The sequence below is a fragment of the Chelonoidis abingdonii genome, chromosome 7 (genome assembly GCF_003597395.2).
Source record: "Chelonoidis abingdonii isolate Lonesome George chromosome 7, CheloAbing_2.0, whole genome shotgun sequence".
Taxonomy (NCBI): Eukaryota; Metazoa; Chordata; order Testudines; family Testudinidae; genus Chelonoidis; species Chelonoidis abingdonii.
Window position 1 is genome coordinate 79,465,099 of NC_133775.1, and position 19,514 is coordinate 79,484,612.

Here is a 19,514-nt window from a genome sequence, read left to right on the forward strand (position 1 = left end):
AAGTTCCCTCCCTCACTTTGAAAAATCCGGTTTCCTGATTGGTCCTCTGGTCAGGTGTCTGGTTCCCTTTGTTAACCCTTTACAGGTAAAAGAAACATTAACCCTTAGCTATCTGTTTATGACACATGCTTTATTACATTTCCATAAAACTAGTGCTTTTAAAAAGTGCCCAGACTCTGAAGCCCACAGAATAGGCACTACACATTGGCAGAAGCGATGAACATTTTCCTGTGCTGCCAAGCCAACATCAGTACATACTAGAATGCCAAGGAAGGAAAGAAAAATCAGAATCTGTCAAATGACAAGATATACACAGAAGGTTGAAGAATTTAATGTTAGGCTTCTAAGATCTTATTATCACAGCTGGCTGGGAACTTTTGGACTAATTTTTTTCCATCAGAAAATGCTTATTTATTTAAACCAAAAGCTTTTGTGGAAGTGTATCTGTTTTGGTTAAACTTTTATCAGGAAGAGTTCTCAGGTCCAACATAAAATTTCTGAACAAAATATGAGCGAGAGAGAGAGAGAGAGAGAGATTTTTTAAGGAAATGGAATTCTTGTTTTCTGGCCAGCTCTACTTATTGAAAATAATGGAATGTTTAGGAGAATGATCTGACACTACTGCTTCACTGATCTTATTCGTGTTGAATTGCAAGAAGATATTTGCACTAAGGGAATGAAGGGTGTTCTCCTTCACTTAGGTCTGTTTAACATGTATGAGATTCTTTGGTATATGGAGAATTCAGGGTTGCTTTGAGTAAGGAATTGTTTGAGAGAGAGAGGAATGGCACAACACTCCTAATAGCTCACATTAAACCATGGGAGTGGGAACTGAACTTCGTCCATTTCCATTCTGATTCATATTTAAATTACAGTAGGCTCCTTGGAGGGAAATGGAATGGATGCCAGCATGTGACAGCCGGTGAGAAATTAAATAGAGAGTTTAAGGGGCAAACTTGGTCCTTGGATGCCAGCAGCTTCCAATGAAGGTCAAAAGGGCTTCCTCTAGAAGTAACCTGAAAGGATTTTTTTTTTTAACTTGGATTTGGTGGCCCTTTTTGCTGATTGGTTTTGGAGGGGCAAAATTTCCATCCTTTCTCCTGCACCCATCACAAAGATATTTTTTCTGATTTATTTTTATTGTAGAAATATCAAATTGGAAATTTCTTGATTTTGCTAGGATCAATTGATGGGACAAGACTGCTGAATTTTTAACAGAGACCTTCTATGTGTCTGTTAGAAATTTGAGTTAAATTGATGTGACCCAACCCTCCAAACACTATGTTTTTTAATTAATACTGAACTGACTGGCCAGGCTGAGCAAAGTGCAAAATACATAAACAATCCCTATAAAGAGTGATAAGGAAGTGATTTTTTGTTTTAAATTCATTCTTTCTAAACAATCTAAGTTGCTAGTAATACAGGATTTTTTTAAAAAAATACATCTCTACTTGACAGTGTACAGTGGAAAATGTCTGCTTCCTTTGCTCAATGTTAAGATACCTCCTGGGCATCTGAATGCATTCATGTGTGTATCAGATATGTATAAAAATGCACATGTGCTTTTGGAATCTGTCCCTTTGATGTTTAAGATTAAGCTGCCTCAGGGCTTGGTTTCACTGTAGAGTAGGGCTGTCAAGTGATTTAAAAAATTAATTGTGATTAATTGCACTATTAAACAACAACAGAATACCATTATTTTAAATATTTTTGGCTCTTTACTACATTTTCAAATATAATACTTTCAATTACAACACAGAATACAAAGTGTACAGTCATCACAATATTTATTTTTTATTACAAATATTTGCACTGTAAAAATCAAAACAAAAAATATTTTTCAATTCACCTCATACAAGTACTGTAGTGCAATCTCTTTAGCATGAAAGTTGAACTTACAAATGTAGAATTATCTACCAAAAAAAGCTGCATTGAAAAATAAAACACTGTAAAACTTTAGTCTAATTAGTCCTATTTCTTGTTCAGCCCAGCCAACCAGTCAGACAAACAAGGCTGGTTACAATGCGCAGGAGATAATGCTGCCTGCTTCTTGTTTACAATGACACCTGAAAGTGAGAACAGGTGCTCGCATGGCACTGTTGTAGCTGGCGTTGCAAGATATTTATGTGCCCAATGTGCTAAAGATTCATATGTCCCTTCATGCTTCAACCACCATTCCAGAGGACATGATTCCATGCTGATGATGGGTTCTGCTTGATAACGATCCAAAGCAGTGTGGACTGACGCATGTTCATTTTCATCATCTGAGTCAGATGCCACCAGCAGAAGGTTCATTTTCTTTTTTGGTGGCTTGCGTTCTGTAGCTTCTGCATCCGAGTGTTGCTCTTTTAAGACTTCTAAAAGCATGCTCCACACCTTGTCCCTCTGAGATTTTGGACAGCACTTCAGATTCTTAAACCTTGGGTCGAGTGCTATAGCTATTTTTAGAAATCTCACATCGGTACCTTCTTTGCGTTTTGTCAAATCCGCTGTGAAAGTGTTCTTAAAATGAGCATATGCTGAGTCATCATCCGAGACTGCTATAACGTGAAATATATGGAGAATGCAGGTAAATCAGAGCCGGAGACACACAATTCTCCCCCCAAGTACAGTAACACATTTAATTGATGCATTTTTTTTAATAAGCATCATCAGCATGGAAGCATGTCCTCTGGAATGGTGGCCGAAGCATGGAAGGGGCATATGAATGTTTAGCATATCTGGCAAGTAAATAACTTGCAACGTCAGCCACAAAAATGCCATGCAAACACTTGCTCTCACTTTCAGGTGACGTTGTAAATAAGAAGCAGACAGCAGTTCCTCCCATCAATGTAAACAAACTTGTTTGTCTCAGCGACTGGCAGAATAAAAAGAAGGACTGAGTGGACTTTTAGGCTCTAAAGTTTTACATTGTTTTGTTTCTGAGTGCAGTTATGTAACTAAAAAAAAAAGCATCAAAGAGTCCTGTGACACCTTACAGACTAATAGACATATTGGAGCATGAGCTTTCGTGGGTGAATACCCACTTCGTCAGATGCATGTCACACGATGTATTCACCCATGAAAGCTCATGCTCCGATACGTCTGTTAGTCTATAAGGTGCCACAGGATTCTTTGCTGCTTTTACAGATCCAGACTAACACGGCTGCCCCTCTGATACTTAAAAAAAATCAGCATTTTTAAGTTACACTTTCACAATAAACAGATTGTACTTCAATACTTGTATGAGGTGAATTGAAAAATACTATTTCTTTTGTTTATCATTTTTACAGTGCATATATTTGTAACAAAAATAATTATATAAAGTGAGCACTGTGCACTTGTATTCTGTGTTGTAATTGAAATCAATATTGAAAATGTATGTATTTTTGAGTTAATCACGAGTTAACTGAGATTAATTGACAGCCCTACTGTAGAGTTAACTTTGGTTATAACTCATGCTTTGCTCCTAATTAGAGTCCTGTTCACACACAAGTGAGAGTGAGGTGGTGCTTTTAACTCATGTTAGCTGGCCTGTTAGGGCAGATAGGGTACATCTCAAGTTAGCACAACTCGTCAACTGCTAACACATATACAGTGGAGCTAATTCATTCTGTAGTTTGAGTGTAATTTCTCAGTGTAGCTCAGGGTTTCGCAAACAGGGGTTGCTGCTTATGTAGGGTAAACTCCTGGCGGGCCGAGCCAGTGTGTTTACCTGCTCCGTCCGCAGAGCTGGCCAATTGTGGCTTGCGCTGATCGTGAATCGCTGCTCCGGGCCAATGGGAGCTGCTGGAAACAGCGCAGGCCAAGGGACTTACTAGCTGTCACTTCCAGCAGTTCCCATTGGCCTGGAGCACCGATCTGCGGCCAGTGGGAGCCACGATTGGCCGGACCTGCAAACGGGGCAGGTAAACACACCGGCCCAGCACGCCAGGGGCTTTCCCTACACAAGCGGCGACCCCTGTTTCAGAAACCCTGGTGTAGCTGCTCTTCCTCAACTAGATTAACCTGAGAGGCTTTAACCTGAGTGTGGATAACTCAAGCTAACTCTGTATTGAAAACATAGCCTAAGGGAGGTAGTAATGAATGTGCCTCCAGAAATGAAATGTGCAAAAGCTGTGCTGCCTGGGTAAGTGAGTGTTCCATGGCATATGCACATGTAGCCCTGAAAGGGTGTGGCTCTCTCATAGGGGAAGAACGCCTTAGCCCTGGCAGGAAATGCTGAGAGGAAGTTCAAGGAGGCACCTTGCCCTTCCTTGTGGAAGACAAGGGAATATTCAGTTTTAGCAAGTAATAAGCAGTTGAATGCTGAACTCATGCCTGTGTTTTGGTTCCTAGGACTGGGCCTGCTTGTGTTGACCCACCAACAAGTCTAGTGTGAGGTCACATAACCACTAAGTCAGTGCACTTGCACAGAGCCTATTTTTTAATTGCTTACAGCATATGCAAATGAGCACCTATGCAAATGGCCACTTGTGTTGCACATACAAATGAGAGCTCCTGAGGGTGCCTGTCTTTGCAGTTATATTCATCTCACCTCTTTGGACACTCGCTCTTTCTATTAGAGAAAAGAGACTGCACACTTCAAACATTTCCATGCTGTCATTTAACTTGAGAGATCCTTCTTCGAAGAGTGCCAGGTCACTAATGGAGGAAACCCATCTCACTGGATACTTCATTTTCGGTAGTTCATTGTTTTTCCCATTATCAATGCTGTGACTAGTCCTATTTCCTTTTGATTGCTCATATCATCAACTGTTTAATATCATGATGTATTTCCTGATGGTTACTCAAAAGGATTAAAGAGTTACTCGTATTACAACATTTTTCTAATTGTTTCCCATGAGAGGCAGGAAGACTTCCCACATGTAGCATCATGGCTTCACTGAAAGAACAAACCCACAAAATGTAGCTACAATATTTTCTCTTCTGTAATTTTAAAACTTCAGATTTCATTGCAAAATCTCCAGTGATATTGATTTTGAGTTATTACAGGTAACTCTGAGCCCAGACATGTTTGGAATGAATCATTGGAAAGGGAACACTTACAACTATACGGAAATAAAAGGCTCATGCTTTGTTAATTTGCTTTCCAGAGTATAAATATCCCATTCTTTCTCTCTCCCTCTTGAATGTCAATGTAACATACACACCTGAGATTAATTCCTTTGCCATTTAACCACACCAGGTTGAAAGGAAGAATGAAAGATGATGGGTCTGATCTCATTTTCCTCAATAATCAAGATACTATTATTACTTTTGCAATACACCTGAGGATCCTAGTCAGGTATCAGAGTCTCAGAGTGTACCAGGCAGTGTACAAACAAGTAACATAAATAATCCCTGTCCCAGAGAGCTCACAAACTTAGATTTTCACAATATGCAACAGGTGAATAAGCAAACAAATGGGGCAGGTGATTGGAAGGACAAGGTAATGGCAAAGAAAGGTGCAGAGGTGATCACCAACCTAACCATGCCAGAGCAGTGGTTTGTTAGTGTCACACCAAAAATAGGCTTGAAGGAGAGATAAAAGAGGATAAGAAAGTGCTTTGCTAATTTAGACAGGGTAGCTTTCCAATGCAGAGTGAGCAGATCCCTTGTCCTAATGACATCCGTTTTAAATGGATGACATTACTTGCTGGCCTATTTATTCAAACAACATTAGAGGAAAAAAATCTGTATAGTTCAATACAGTTTCTTCTGATATATTTTTATCAGAGGTGCAGGGTGCCTGACAGGGCAAGGACGAAGGAGAATGTTTAACAAATAACATGATCAGCAGCTTTTCCCTAATGAAATAAGGCCCGAAGCCCCTTTGTTTACTGTAACTCTGAAATCGTTGTACATGGACCTCCCTGTACTTCAGAGGTGGGGAACCTTTTTTCTATCAGTGGCCACTGACCCACAGAAAAAATCAGTTGCGGGCCACACACAGCTCTGCTTGGGGGGGCGGGGAGGGTGGAGGCTTAGGGCTTCCACTAGACTCCAGGGTGGGGCCAATAATGAGGGATTCAGGGTGTGGGATGGGGATCTGGGCTGGGGTAGGGGGTTGGGGTATGGAAGGGTATGAGGGTTCTGGCTGGGGTTGTGGGTTCTGGGGTGAGGTTGAGGATGATGGGTTTAAGGTGCAGGAGGGGGCTCTGGGCTGGGGCCAAGGGGTTTGGACTGCAGGAGCAGGCTCAGGGGTGGGACAGGGCGTTGGGATACAGGAGGGAGTTTGGGTGTGAGAGAGGGTTCATGGCTTGGGCAGGGGGTTGGGGTGCAGGTAGAGGTGCAGAATCTGGGAGGGAGTTTGAGTGCAGGAGGGGATTCCAATCTGGGGTGAGGGTTCAGAATGCGGGCTCCAGCTGGACAATGCTTACCTCAGGTGGCTCCTGGTCAGCATCACAGTGGGGTTAAGGCAGGCTACTTGCTTGCCCTGGATCCACGCTGGTCCCGGAAGCGGCCCCATGTCCGGCCTCTAGGCAGGGGGCCCAGGAGCTCTGCACAGTGCACGTTGCCTGTGCCCGCAGGAACTGCACCCGCAGCTCCCATTGGATGTGGTTCCCAGCCAATGGAAGCTGTGGAGCCGGCGCTGGGGGCAGGGCAGTGTGCAGAGCTTCCCTGATCACCCCTGCTCCTAGGGGCCACAAGGACATGCTGGTCGCTTCCAGGAACTGGAGCCAACCCTAGCTTCCCCACGCAGCAGGTGAGCCAGCACTCGCAGATTCAGCCCCGCAGGCAGGGGGAGGAAAGGGCGCCGAGACTCAGAGCTTCCAGCTCACAGCATGGAGACTTGCCACAGGGCAGATGAAATGAAGCAGTGGGCCGTAAGTTCCCCACCCCTGCTGTATTTACTCCATAGCTACAGTCCTACCAAGTTCACAGCTGTGAAAAATGCGTCACGACTGTGAAATCTGGTCTTTGTGTACTTTTTCCCTCTACTATACAGATTTCAGGGGGAGACCAGCATTTCTCAAACTGAGAATCCCAACCCAAAAGAGAGTTGCAGGGGGTCACAAGGTTATTGTAGTGGGATTGTGGTATTGCCACCCTTACTTCTGCACTACCTTCAGCGTTGCATGGCTAAAGGGCGGTGGCTGCTGGCCAGGTGCCCAGCTCTGAAGGCAGTGTCCCGCCAGCAGAAGTGTAGAAGTAAGGGTGGCAATCCCATCCCATCCCATCCCATCCCATCCTTACTTCTGCATTGCTGCTGGCAGTGGTGCTGCCTAGAGAGCTGGGCTCCTGGCCAGCAGCTGCCACTTTCCGGCAGCCCAATTCTGTAGGTAGCGCCACCGCCAGCAGCAGTGCAGAAATAAAAGTGGCACTACCATGATCTCCCTACAATAACTTTGCGACCCCTTCAAACCCGCCTTTTGGGTCAGGACCCCCACAATTACAACACTGTGAAATTTCAGATTTAAATATCTGAAATCATGACATTTAGTATTTTTAAAATTCTATGACCGTGAAATTGACCAAAATGGACCATGAATTTGGTAGGGCCCTATCCATAGCCAATCCTGTTTAGAGATGAGTTTTGGAAATGACTTATCAATGTGGGATAATGATAAGGAAACTTTGGGTATAATGAAATCTACCTTTAGCAGGCATACATTCTACCTCTTCAGAGGACAATGGAAAAATCTCTCTCACTGGATCTGTCACTGAAGGACATTCCATAAGTACTAAACTATATGAAGGGGGAAGAAACTAACATGAAAAAAAAAACAAAAAAAACAAAACCCAGGAAGCTGATACACGCAATAAACAAACAGAGAAATGTTGTGCTGTTAATGTAAGTTTGGAACGCAAATATGTTCTAAGAGCACATTGCACAGCTGCTCTGGGCTTCATTAGATCACAGTGACAACTTGTTATGCTTTATTAGATAGCAGCTTGGACTCACATTTTGGAATTAGCATGCCATAATGCTGCCATTAACCAGCTGGAGGTTTAATCCTTAAATCTATTTGAAATTCTTTTAACAGCAAATCTGGGAACCTTCATTTTTCTATAAAGCTGTGGCATTCTTTTTGCAAATATTTATTTGCAACTTTGCTGAGGATGAGACTCAAACAAGAGTAACACTGGTGGAATATTACTTTGGCATTTTAACAGCCTTAAACACCAATTTTACTGCACGTGCCGAGTCGATGTTAGCTTTTAATTAAACAATCAGACCTACAGGAAAGCATTTCTCTTTGACTACTGCAGCGGTAATGAGAGTTGCTTAGGGCTCGTTAAATAAAAATTGGGAGCAAACTGCCCAGCGCCAACAAGGATGACTAACAAGAGTAAGGGAAAATGTCAGGGCAGGTAGTAGCCAGTGTTTTCTCAAGCACAGAAACACTAAGAGTAATTAATTCTCAGAGACCATCAGCAGCAATAAAGTGCAGCCCAGATTTTACCCTGAGTTATACCTATGCAACCTCCACTGTGGTCAGTGGCTTTGCATTGGTGTAACTGACTGGAACTTGGTAAACAATTCTGTAGGTGATGCATGGGCAGCAATAGAATCCAGTTCTTATGGTCTTAGGCACAGGCACCAACTCCGTGGGTGCTCTAGCCCTTCCAGCATCTCCCACCCACCTATCAGCTCCTCCTCCTCCATTCCAGCACATCCCACCTGCTGCAGATCAGCTGTTCAGTGGCATGCATGAAGCACTGGGGGGAGGGGGCAGTGGGAATGCGGGGCACACTCCTGGGAGGAGGCAGAATGGGGCGGAAAGAGGTGGGGTGGGGCTTTGGGGGAAGGGATGAAGTGGGGGCAAGGCCTGGGGTGAAGTGGGGGTTGAGCACCCCCAGAAAAATTAGAAAGTCAGCACCTCTGGTCTTAGGTATAATCTCTGCAAAGCTAATAAGAGTAAAAAGCACTGTATCTTTGGCATTCAAGTCAACGGTCGACTACTGCAGAGGAAGACATGGATCGGACAGAGACTTCTCTTAGAGGAGAGTCTATTGATAGAGATTCTCTAGGTTATAGTCAGGAGCAGAGAATAGAGGAGGATAACGTAAGGGCCAGATCAGCAGAGAAACATTCACATAAAGAATCGGACACATCAGAAAAGGGCAGACAAATAAATAGTGACAAGTTTTTAAAGCGCTTGTACACAAATGCTAGAAGTCTAAATAATAAGAGGTGAACTAGAGTGCCTTGTGATAAAGGAGCATATTGATATAATAGGCATCACAGAAGCCTGTGCACTGAGGACAATCAATGGGACACAATCATTCCAGGGTACAAAATATAGAAAGACAGAACAGGTCACGCAGTGGGGGGGGGGGTAAGTTGAGCTATATGTTAAAGAAAATGTAGAATCAAATGAAGTAAAAATCTTAAGTGAATCCACATGTTCCATAGAATCTCTATGGATAGTAATTTCATGCTCTAATAAGAATATACATTAGGATCTATTATGACCACGGACCAGTGATAGTGATGATGAAATGTTAAGGAATTAGTGAGGCTATCAAAATAAGGACTCATAATAGTGGGGATTTCAATTATCCCATATTGACTGGGAACATGTCACCTCAGGACAAAATGCAGAGACAAAATTTCTCGATACTTTAAATGACTGCTTCCGGATCAGCTGGTCACAGGAACCCACAAGGGGAGAGGCAATTCTCGATTTAGTCCTGAGTGAGCGCAGGAGCTGGTCAGAAGAGGTAATATAACAGGACTGCTTGAAATAGTGACCATAATATAAACAACATTTAACATCCCTGTGGTAGAAGAACATCCACAGCAGCCAACCACTGTGGCATTTAATTCAGAAAGGGAACTATGCAAAAAATGAGGGAGGTAGTTAACACAGAAATTAAAAGGTACAGGACTAGAGTGAAATCCCTGCAAGCTGCATGGGCCACTTTTAAAGACACCATCATAGAGGCCCAACTTAAATGTATACCCAAAATTAAAAACACAGTAAAAAGAACTAAAAAAGAGCCATCGTGGCTTAACAACCATGTAAAGGAGGCAGTGAGAGATAAAAATGGCATCTTTTTAAAAGTGGAAGTCAAATCCTAGTGAGGTAAATGCAGAAGGAGCATAAACACTGCCAAATTAAGTGTAAAAAATGTAATAAGAAAGCCAAAGAAGAGTTTGAAGAAAAAGCTAGCCAAAAACTCAAAAGTAATAACAAAATGTCTTTTAAGTACATCAGAAGCAGGAAGCCTGCTAAACATCAGGGGCCCCTGTATTGATCAAGATATAAAAGGAGCGCTTTAGAGATAAAGTCATTGAGGAGAAACTAAATAGATTCTTTGCTTCAGTCTTCACCGCTGAGAATGTTAGGGAGATTCTCAAACCTGAGCTGGCTTTTGTAGGTGACTAATCTGAGGAACTGTCACAGACTGAATGTCAGTAAGGAGGTTTTGGAATTAATTGATAAACTTAACATTAACAAGTCACCAGGACCAGAAGGCATTCACCAAGAGTTCTGAAAGAACTCAAATGTGAAATTGCAGAAACTATTAACTATGGTTTATAACCTGTCCTTTAAATCGGCTTCTGTACCCAATGACTGGAAGATAGCTAATGTAACACCAATATTTAAAAAGGGCTCTAGAGGTGATCCCGGCAATTACAGACCTGTAAGTCTAATGTCAAGTACTGGGCAAATTAGTGAAACAATAGTAAGAATAAAATGTCAGACACATAGAAGGATATAAATTGTTGGGCAAAAGTCAACATGGTTTCTGTAAAGGGAAATCATGTCTTACAATCTAGTTAGAGTTCTTTGAAGGGGTCAACAAACATGTAGACAAGGGGGATCCAGTGGACATAGTGTACTTAGATTTCCAGAAAGCCTTTGACAAGGTCCCTCACCAAAGGCTCTTATGTAAATTAAGTTGTCATAGGATAAAGGGAGGGTCCTTTCATGGATTGAGAACTGGTTTAAAAGACAGGAAAAAGGGTAAAATAAATGGTAAATTTTCAGAATGGAGAGGGGTAACTAGTGGGGTTCCCCAAGAGTCAGTCCTAGGACCAATCTTATTCAACTTATTCATAAATGATCTGGAAAAAGGGAAGTAAAGAGTGAGGTGGCAAAAGTTTGCAGATGATACTAAACTGCACAAGATATTAAGATGAAAGCAGACTGTGAAGAACTTCAAAAAGATCTCACAAAACTAAGTGACTGGGCAACAAAATGGCAAATGAAATTTAATGTGGATAAATGTAAGGATTGCACATTGGAAAAAATAACCCCTACTACACATATACTATGGGGGCTAATTTAGCTACAACTATTCAGGAAAGAAATCTTGGAGTCATTGTGGATAGTTCTCTGAAGACATCCATGCAATGTGCAGTGGCAGTCAAATGAGCAAACAGGATGTTAGGAATCATTAAAAAAAGGATAGAGAATAAGACAGAGAATATCTTATTGCTCTTATATAAATCGATGGTATGCCCAGATCTTGAATACTGCATACAGATGTGGTCTCCTCATCTCAAAAAAGATGTACTGGCATTAGAAAAGGTTCAGAGAAGGGCAACTAAAATGATTAGTGGTTTGGAACGAGTCCCATATGAGGAGAGATTAAAGAGGCTAGGACTTTTCAGCATGGAAAAGAGGAGACTAAGGGGGGATATGATAGAGGTATATAAAAACACGAGTGATGTGGAGAAAGTAGACAAGGAAAAGTTATGTACTTATTCCCATAATACAAGAACTAGGGGCCATCAAATTAAATTAATGGGCAGCAGGTTTAAAACAAATAAAAGGAAGTAGTTCTTCACACAGTGCACAGTCAACTTGTGGAACTCCTTGCCTGAGGAGGTTGTGAAAGCTAGACTATAACAGTGTTTAAAAGAGAACTGGATAAATTCACGGAGGTTAAGTCCATTAATGGCTGTTAGCCAGGATGGGTAAGGAATGGTGTCCCTAGCCTCTGTTTGTCAGAGAGTGGAGATGGATGTCAGGAAAGAGATCACTTTTGATCATTATCTGTTAGGTTCACTCCCTCTGGGGCATCTGGCATTGGCCACTGTCGGTAGACAGGATACGGGGCTAGCTGGACCTTTGGTCTGACCCAGTACAGCCATTTTTATGTTCTTAGAAGTAGCGTTCTTGAGTAAAAGGGTTCCAACTTATGCATACTCACTTGTAAGAGGACAATTGCATTTCAAGGACTGAATTTTCAAAGGAGGCTGCAGTACCTTAATTTGCAAATTTTCAGTTGTCAACACAGCCAGGCATCTGCGAATGTAACTTTCCTATACCACTTTTGGCACTTACCGGTTTGCTAGCACAGTTATCCGCTTTATGTGTGAAAATTCTGGTGTGAGAGCGTGCAACAGATGCTGGTGTATTTCAGACATACCTGTTGCACTCGTCATTGGAAGTATTGTCTATAAGTTCTGTTCTTCTAATGAAGGCTATCTTGATACAAAATAACAATTAGAAGAACAGAACTTATGGAACCCCGTTGCATTATGCACCAGTGATTTGGTAGGATTATTTTGGCTAATGAGATGGTCAATGAGAAAATCTATGTTAATTACTGTACATGCAAATACTTCTGGCAGGCAAACAGCAGGCAACTTGAGATCCGGGAACATCACCAGAGAAGCAGAAGGTATGAACAAAAATACGGTAGGTTTTGATGGAAAAGGAATAAGCCAAGTGATCAAGCTTCCATTGTTCAGCTGTCCATTAGCAAAACTTGCCCCTCAAGTGTATGTTTATGGTGTATACAGTAGTGTACATCACCGACGTGAGATGATGAAAGCAATATGAAACCATCCAACATGTGTGCTTGCTTTACTGAATACCCATATGATCATAGCAATGTCAAGTTCTCCCCTCACAGCAGAATCATTCTCAGGCTCTTTGTGATCCTCACTTACTGGGTCATGTTGAACTGATACTGGAAGTTCTTTGGGGCAGGTGACCAGGCCTTTCATTGTTTTTTTGTCAGGTGCCTAGTACATTTTAGGGCTCTCAAAAATAAACAACAAGCAGTAATATTTGCAGAGGCAGCTGCAACTATGGCATCTACACAGTGACTGCACCTTTATTTTTGCCCATGGTCAGCCTTGTCACAGGGGTCATCTGTAGTAATATCGAGTGCAAAGGGTTCAACTTAGAGAATCTCCATAGCTGGGGGCTTCATGACTCAGCTTGAATAGTATTTTCATGCAGCTTCTTGTGTGTAATTATAAAAATGTCAGCTCAAAACTGCATGGCATAATTTCAATTCGTGTTCAGTTCTGTAGATAATTGTTGCTTATTAAAAAGTTCACTTGATATCAAAATAGCCTAGAAAGAGCACATTGCATTAATATCTTCCAGGAATGCTGTCGTTTATTAAAAGTTTAATCAACTTCTCCTTCCCTGCTTCTGTCGGCATAGCTAACGTAGTTTGGGGAGATGGTGTTACTATGATGGCAGAATAACTCATTTGGCCAGTATATGCTCTGTCTGCACCAGACTGTGCAGGAAACAACAAATATCATCTCCGGAGTCATCAGGAAAACACCAAAATAGCTCCTAGCAAATACTAACACATATTTGTTTGATCTTGTTTGTATTCCTCAGGCTTTCCTTAGTGCCTTCAGTGCTGGGACAGCACCATCTGTTCAACGTTGGACACTAAAAATCTATAGGGGTAGTGCATTCTTAACTTCTAAAATCTCCTTAACAATTTCCACAGAATTCTCTATAGTCTAAGCTTTTGTGGTTAAACAGAGAAGTTTCTAGACTTTCTGGTTTTCAACATCATACTTCATGCGAACTGTATTACTGCATAACTGAATTTGCAGACAGACTAAAATAAAGGTACTTGTTTCTGTACATAGTTAGTTAATAAAGTGCCAGTGGATAGTCTCAAGAATATGCAGCACTGTTTCTGGGTTTTGTAGGTCCCAAACCCTTCTTGTTGTGAACTGCAAATGGCTTCCTCCACGCAGCTCTTTACAGGGACCTCTATTCATGTTCAAAGAACTTGAAGGTTCCTCCCCTAAAAGAGAGACTTTGGAGTTTGCCACACATACCAGAGTCACTAGCCAGGCTTGGGCTATGCTACAAAATTATACTAGCACAGCTATGTCTGCCCCAAGTGTGAAAAAAATCGCATCCCCTGATGTAGCTATGCAGACAAAACCTCCTTCCCTGCTTCTGTCGGCATAGCTAACGTAGTTTGGGGAGATGGTGTTACTATGATGGCAGAATAACTCATTTGGCCAGTATATGCTCTGTCTGCATTAGGCAGCTGTGCCAGCAGCCGTAGTGCAGACATGGCCTTAGTCAAGGGCTGTAACCAGACATATTCTTCCCCCCTGCCCCCTTTTTTTTAAATCTCCTCAAGGAAAAAAACTAATTATTTCACTGTGCAAGGTGTAAAAAATACAATACATATATAAATAACAAATTGCATAAGTAGTGGCAGGAAAGAATTAAAAATTCTTTCAGACTTTATGATGAAGTCTTCCACATGCTCACCATTTCAACTTTTTTATAAAGAGGATTCTGATCTAGGTAGCTCTTTAAGTGAGTGAACACTAAACTGCAATCTCTGAAGGCCATTCAGCCGAAATCATTGGCTTTTTACATTAATCTGTATCATTAATGTTTTAATAAAACCTACAAAGAAAGTAACAGTTTGGAACTGAGTCAGTTCTTTATGACTGAGAATCGGACGTTTTATGTTTGTGTGTTTCATTGCTGGGCAGTTTTATTTTAAGTGCAACCATGCTCTTAGAACTTGCCATTTATCAATATGAAAAAAACAACAACCAAGGTTAATTAGGTTGAGCTTTGGAGGGTCTAATCTAGAATAAGTTATTTTAATATAAATATTTCACTGTAGCCTGACTGTGATGTCACACTAGCATAACTTAATCAATAACTCCCAATTTGCAATACAGTATGCAATATCAGAACTGGGTCTGTTGGCCCCCACTGGCATTTAAGTGAACTAAGTCCATGTGCTGACTAGAAAACATATTAGAGAATGGTTCCGAAATGGATAATTGAAAAGTAGTATCAGATTTAGGGCTCGATTCCGATTGACATCAATTGCAGTTAAAAGTTCTCAGTACCTCACAGGATTGTAGTTATCTGAAATATTGTACCACTGGTTTTTTAAATAAAATGCATGAATGCCCTAGTAAACCTAGCTACTGTGTAATGATCCCAGGTCCTGTGCCTTAAAACTTGTTATGATGCTATTCAAATGAATGGAAGTTGGCACCATTTGGAGGCAGAAAAAAGGAAAGGAAATATAGAAATTGCACTTGAGAGCTTTGAGTTGTTTATATTCCCATAATAAGGCCTGAGCACAGACCTTATTTCTAGAAGTATTATCAGATGCTGCTCTCTGAATGCAAAACTTCACCCACATGAGCTGATGTGCTGCAATTTAACAGCCTTAACTGAATATCCTAGTTTTTATTGTGTTTATATTTAGATCTTAACACAAATTAAATTTGAATTTTCCTTTTCCCCTTGGGGATGAAGGATCATATTTGTGCACGGCTAGTAGAAAGGAAAACATTTAATCACAATTAATTTCCTAATGAAGAAATTGCCAATATTTGCAAATGCTCTTTTCAATAAACTATTCAACCAATTCTTGTGATGAGGTCAGGAAACCAGACAGAATGAGGAAATTCGGATTTCATTCCTGGCTCTGCAACAGACTGTGTGGTCTTCAGCAAATCACTTAAGCCTCACACAGCACCCTTGGAACTGAGCTAAGCATCATAAACCCCATTTTACAGATGGGGAAAATAAAGCAGAGGAAAGTTAATCGATTGGTATTTTAGATCTTCAGGTGGAAGATACAACCTACTACAATTATTAGTCATAGTAGTTAGAGACATAAAACACCTATGAAATAATCGTTTACATCATCCTGATAACGCAGGTTCGTTCTCTACCATCTATTTCAGTGTATTGTCCTATCTAGTTCTAAAATACTCAAGTAGCGGATCTTCCATCGCTCATCTCCCAACCCCTGTAAAAGGGGAGTGACTGGAAGCAAGTGTTTAGCAGGAGCGTTTCCCAGCCCCAGCTTCATCAAGCTGCTGTAACAATCTCCTGGGGACCAGACTGGCAGCCTCAGGAATGAGGGAAAGCAAAGGTGACATCAAAGCTCCTGAGCTGAGTTAGATTCTAAAAGGCAAAAGCCCAGGGTGAGGGCCCATTTGCATCCACAGAGAAACCACCCAAAGGAAGGCGTTTCTGAACGTCTCACTACTGTCACCACACAGAAGATATGGTAAGAAGAAAAGGATGCGGACAACAAAAGGGAGGGGATCAGAGATGCCATCTGACCACTGAAAGCAATGGTCAGCTCTGCACGGAGGGAAGAAGAAAGCAGACAATCCAGGGACAGTATGGCTGATGCTGGAGCACCAGCAAGCAGAATAACAGGTATTCAGGTCCAATGTTCTTCTCCTCTCTAGTGGGTACAGCGAGGAACAGGGAGCCAGGATGCCCAAGTTCTGGAATTTTCACTGTCTGGCAGGGATGCTGTTTGATCGTTGACACCTCAGTTAACCTCCTTAGGCCTCAGTTTACCCATTGGTAGAATGATCTGATGCAGGGCTTAGTTCTTATTTGAAAAGTGCACGGAGAATAGACACTACTGAGAGCAAAATATGCCTGTGGTGGTCAGTTTGTCCTCTGCAGTGGTCCTTGCGGCAGGAACCTTGAATCCCTCTCAGTTCTAATCAATCAAGCTGTGGGTGCTCAATAAACATTCTTATCTGTCACCTCAGCACTTATTCTATAGCATTTGTAAATCTCAAATCAGCCTACCCAGCTCTGTCCTCACTCAAGAGCCCACAGGGTACTAAAGCAGTATAAGCCTTCAATATAAACCATGAAAGAATACACATCCCAAAGCAAGGTTAGTTCCCAAGTGGGTGCCACTAGTGGTTTTGTCCGACAATACTGAAATATTGCCCATAGCATCTGTTAACTCAGTGCTGGCCCTGGCTTTTTGCAAATGCATTGATCTCTAGGGTTGGTGGAATACATATTTATGTAAAGAATCTTACAGCCATTAGACGTTAGAGGAGACTTGCAGAAGATTTCTTGTATTAATCATTTTGGACCTGACCTGAGTGCAATTCAGCTGCTGACATATGCTTACTTTACACTTTCCTAATGGTTCCACCTGCCTTATAAGGACTCTAACAGGAATATTAAAAATGGGCCATTAAATCTATTTTGACTTGACTAGCTGTCCTAATAATTAAGAATTCTATCTAGATTAAGAATATGAAATTTCTTGACACATCATGCCTTGCAGCGCTGAAAAGATGATGGGAATGCGAGTACGTGAACGAGGGTTTAGATTTGAAGTGTGGTGCTTTGGTACAGAGAGCTTTTCAGTACTGTCTGCTAGCTAAGAGATACGTCCTGCTGACCAGATGCAAACTAAAAACACAAGCATCTAATATGCAATATGCTAAGAGTTCAAGGAACCTGCAGAATGATCACATCATAACTGTACTGCCGTGCTAGCAATACCACTTTTCCCTCCCACATAACTTGTACAATTTTGGCCCTGGGTTTTTATATGAGGCAAGCAAAGCTGCGTGTTTTCCCCTCGCATCATCATGGGAATAAGTGACACTGATGAAACATAGAGTCCAAGCTTTAACTTTACGAAAGGTTTTTTCCATAAAAAAGACCCCTCTGCCCTTGGCTTTAGGTGCTCCTTGACATGTTTTAAAAATGCAGTTGTACAAATAGACTATTCCAGAAGCCCTACAATACCAAATAATCAACACATCCAAACCAAGCAGCTTTACCAGTCTCTACAATCTGCTACTGGAACCCTCCCAATCACATGCAATTGGGGAAAGCAAATGGGCTTCAAAGTGTGTCCTGCAGGTTGATAAACTAGGACTCTAAGGGTATGGCTACACTTGAAACTTCAAAGCGCTGCCGCGAGTGTGGTCACACCGCCAGTGCTGGGAGAGAGTTCTCCCAGCGCTGCACGTACTCCACATCCTCTACGGATGTAGCTTGCAGCGCTCAGGGGGGTGTTTTTTTCATACCCCTGAGCGCGAAAGTTGCAGCGCTGTAAAGCGCCAGTGTAGCCATGGTCTAAGACCGGGGAGAGAGCAAGTTCCAAAGGCAAAGGGCTCCTCTCACTGCCAGCGGCTCCTTCTCTCATGAGTGGGGCTCCAGCTCAGTTCCCCTGCTGGTCTCAACTTTGGCAGTGTGGCCTAAGTAGTCACGGCCCCAGAGCCAGACAGGCGAAAGCACAGAGACTGTGAAACACTATGGAGAGGCAGAGGTTAAACGGAGATGTCCATTGGTCCTCTTGGATTATTTCAGACACCAGGTGCAACGTCCTACACTGTAGATTATTTTAACCTATTGAAAGTCAACTCTGAAAAATGCTAATTTGGCTACCTAGTATTTTCATGGAACTCTGTATGGGTGAAAATCATGCCTAGTGCAGAGATGCTGCACTGAATCATTTGTGCCACTTAAACCCATGATGCAGGCAGAAATGGCGCACAGGTCCTTCTTTGGGCCTTCTTCAGTGGGGCACATTTTACCCAGTGGAGTAGATTAAAGTTTTTCTGACCATACCAATAAACATATATCCAAACAACAATGGTCTCCAAGCTCCTTACACCTATTTCCCAGACCTCCCTTCCCCGTAATTTATTCAAGACTGGGTCTTTTAGCTAGAGCAGTAGCAGACTCATCAACTTCTGTATGACCCAGTCACCAACAGAGAGGGCCAGAGGGCCATGTAGAAATTGGAGTGGGGTACACATGGGCATGCACAAACTAGCATCGATAGTGAGAATGCACAGAAGCAAAGTGGGGTTGGCCCTCCCCCATATATGGCAGGTCCTATGTCTCCTTATCAACCTACTCACCCCACAGAATCCTCTTCCCTTGAACTATGAAATCAAACAGGGTTTTTAATTTATAACATGTGCTTTGGCACCCACCTCTCTGCAAAATCACTAAGGAGATTATTTACTGTGACTCTCACCCTTTTTGCTCTGTTCTCTTTCTTTGCCTATTTCTTCTTTTCTTCTCGCCCTGCCTGCCTATTTTCCACTCAGTCCTTTTGTTTACCCCACATAGCCTTTTCTCTGCCCCTCCTTCTTTGAAATCTCTTCTCCTAGCTATCCCTCTTCTGTCCTTTTCCCGTCCCCTTCTCCATTGCCCCAGCTCTGTCTCATTCTCTGCTTCCACAAGCCTCTCCCTCCCCACTCCAGGTTCCTCCCTCACCCGCAGACTTTAACCCCTCGCCCCCTTTCTCTGACCCGGTGTCTTCCATCCCCACATACCTTCTGTCTGTGCATTTATATTGCTTTTGTCACCATGGAATGCCAGACTCTTCTCCCGTCAGTTTTGCTGGCATCTCCTGCTCTCTCTTCATCCACCTGTCCGTATCTCTCCCCCCAACCAATAAGCTCTGCTCTTTCTTTCTATCTCTCTGCATGTTGCAGACTTTGACCGCTTCATTGCTCTTCCAAGCCCCCCCTCTCCCCACTACCATCCCCGGAAGTGTCCGTAGTTTCTTCTTAGTGCCTTTCAGATCCCAAGCCTGGCTCCTCT